Source organism: Schistocerca serialis, chromosome 8 (genome assembly GCF_023864345.2).
Source record: "Schistocerca serialis cubense isolate TAMUIC-IGC-003099 chromosome 8, iqSchSeri2.2, whole genome shotgun sequence".
Classification (NCBI taxonomy): Eukaryota; Metazoa; Arthropoda; class Insecta; order Orthoptera; family Acrididae; genus Schistocerca; species Schistocerca serialis.
In genome coordinates, this window is record NC_064645.1 from 591,145,378 (window position 1) to 591,148,383 (window position 3,006).

Consider the following 3,006-nt stretch of genomic DNA (forward strand, 5'->3'; position numbering starts at 1 on the left):
GCCGCGTTCATTGTCAATACGTCCCGGAGATGGCAGCACCGTACGGCAGATGGAATTTTACCGCCAGCGGCGAGAATGAGAACTGTTTTATATACTTAAAATGGCGACGTTTTCCTTACTTGAACGGCGTGCAATCATTCGTTTTCTGAATTTGCGTGGTGTGAAACCAATTGAAATTCATCGACAGTTGAAGGAGACATGTGGTGATGGCGTTATGGATGTGTCGAAAGTGCGTGCGTTCGTGGTTGCGACAGTTTAATGAAGGCAGAACATCGTGTGACAACAAACCGAAACAACCTCGGGCCCGCACAAGCCGGTCTGACGACATGATCGAGAAAGTGGAGAGAATTGTTTTGGGGGGTCGCCGAATGACTGTTGAACAGATCGCCTCCAGAGTTGGCATTTCTGTGGGTTCTGTGCACACAATCCTGCATGACGACCTGAAAATGCCGGTGGGTGCCACGATTGCTGACGGACGACCGCATGGCTGCCCGTGTGGCATGTTGCCGAGCAATGTTGACGCGCAACGACAGCATGAATGGGACTTTCTTTTCGTCGGTTGTGACAATGGATGAGACGTGGATGCCATTTTTCAATCCAGAAACAAAGCGTCAATCAGCTCAATGGAAGCACACAGATTCACTGCCACCAAAAAAATTCGGGTAACCGCCAGTTCTGAAAAAATGCTGGTGTCCATGTTCTGGGACAGCGAGGGCGTAATCCTTACCCATTGCGTTCCAAAGGGCACTACGGTAACAGGTGCATCCTACGAACATGTTTTGAAGAACGAATTCCTTCCTGCACTGCAACAAAAACGTCCGGAAAAGGCTGTGCGTGTGCTGCTTCACCAAGACAACGCACACGCACATCGAGCTAACGTTACGCAACAGTTTCTTCGTGATAACAACTTTGAAGTGATTCCTCGTGCTCCCTAATCATCTGACTTTTGGCTTTTTCCAACAATGAAAGACACTCTCCGTGGCCGTACATTCACCAGCCGTGCTGCTATTGCCTCAGTGATTTTCCAGTGGTCAAAACAGACTCCTAAAGAAGCCTTCGCCGCTGCCATGGAATCATGGCGTCAGCGTTGTGAAAAATGTGTACGTCAAAAGGGCGATTACGTCGAGAAGTAACGCTAGTTTCATCGATTTCGGGTGAGTAGTTAATTAGAAAAAAAATCGGAGACCTTAGAACTTGAATGCACCTCGTAATTTATTACCGCTAGGCCACCGAGTCGTTCAGTACTTGGTGCTACAAGGCTGAGGCATATAGTTAGTGGTCGCAAATAACCACTAACAGTCAGTAGCCAAGAATAAAATGGAATAAGTTGCAACATTTCATGAAGAAATAATTTAAATTTATTTTCGTCTTTCGATCTTCCTCCAAATTTTCCTTTCATTGGCACGCTAATTCGGTTTAAGTACGAATCAACAGAATAACTTGACTATCCATTAGGGGTGATGGCGGGAACACAGCCGAAATGTGATTAGAAACTATAAATGAAATAGCCTCAGGCTGCAGTATGGTTTTATAACCTTTTTATTACATGATCGATACCGAGAGTTCCATTTCCATCTTTAGATGATATCTGGTACATATCTAGTTGATGTTACGTGTTATTCTACAATCAGAGCGTGTTGTCAACCGAATGGCAAACGCGCAAGCTCAACATCCAGGACACCACATTAGAACGACGCTTCACTGCTGGGAAAGAGACCACTTACGTGACGTTGGCAGTAGGTTGACAAATCCTCAAGAACGAGTATCTACCGGAGAAGGCATTAACCAGAAACCTAATGCAAGATTAAAAAACACAGAAAGTAATTGCACCAGCAACATTAACAGATAGTTTCAGAAGGAAAGTGTTAATACTATAAGAATTCCAAAATAGTAATGGTTGGAGGACAGCAGCGAAGTGAACTGAAGAAATAAAAACAGACATGATTGAAAAAAATGGAAGAGTACTGGAGAAAAAGAAAAGAGGAAATCAGAAGGAAATGAAATTTTTGCATGGTTCTCAGTTGGCAGAAACGGAAGGAACAAATAATACTAGTAGTAACTAACAAATTGCTGTACATATTTAACTACATACATACCTCGTAAGGCACTATGGTGTGGGTGGCGGAGGGTACCCGATATCGCTGCAACTTGTTCCTTTCTGTGTTCCAGTAGTAAATGAAGTGAGGGATAAACTACTACAAACTTCCGTAAGAGCCCTGATTGCTTTTGCCCTGACTTCGCAGACCTTACAGCAACTGTAAGATATTGGCAGTAGAATTGTTCTGCAGTCTTTTCCCTCCTGGGATTCCTACTTGCCTTCACGAGTAACAGCTCTAGCAGCACATCTCTGAATTGCTTCGAGGTCTTCTTTTAGTCCTTACACTGCTGGGTGCGCCATAACAGTGCGCACATCCGTGTGCGGTTGGGACGCCCCATAGCATAGCACCGTCTGTGACGGGCATGATATGATGAGTGCTTTGCTGAATCGTTATCATCGTATGCTCTCCTGTATCTGTTGTCCCCAGTAAGTTCTTAAAATAAATTGTACTTTGTGCTTTATTGCTTAAGTTCCAAAAAGTAGACCAAAGTACATACAGTACATTTCATAAAATATGTTTTGTGTGCTATATTTCCAAACAGGCACACCACACAGTCCTACATAACATTCTTTATGGCAATAACACGATTTCTTTCCCTTTTCAATCTTGCTCCATGTGATACATCTCCTTAGACGTCCTTGTCGTTTTCACTGACGGTTCAACGGTGTTTGGAAAGAGTTTTTCTCGAAGCCATAAATGAGTAGCCTTATTTTATGGTTGGATGATCTCATGATGTTTTTCTTCTTATGGCGGCATGTCTCCAAAATCTCATGAACGTGGCTGACGTGAAATCTGGTGACTGACATGAGTATGATTCCTGTAAATTGAATGGGAATTTAATACGCATATGTCTAAGGGCTGAGAACAACCATTTTGTACCATGCCAGTTTTTGGCGAACATATTTCC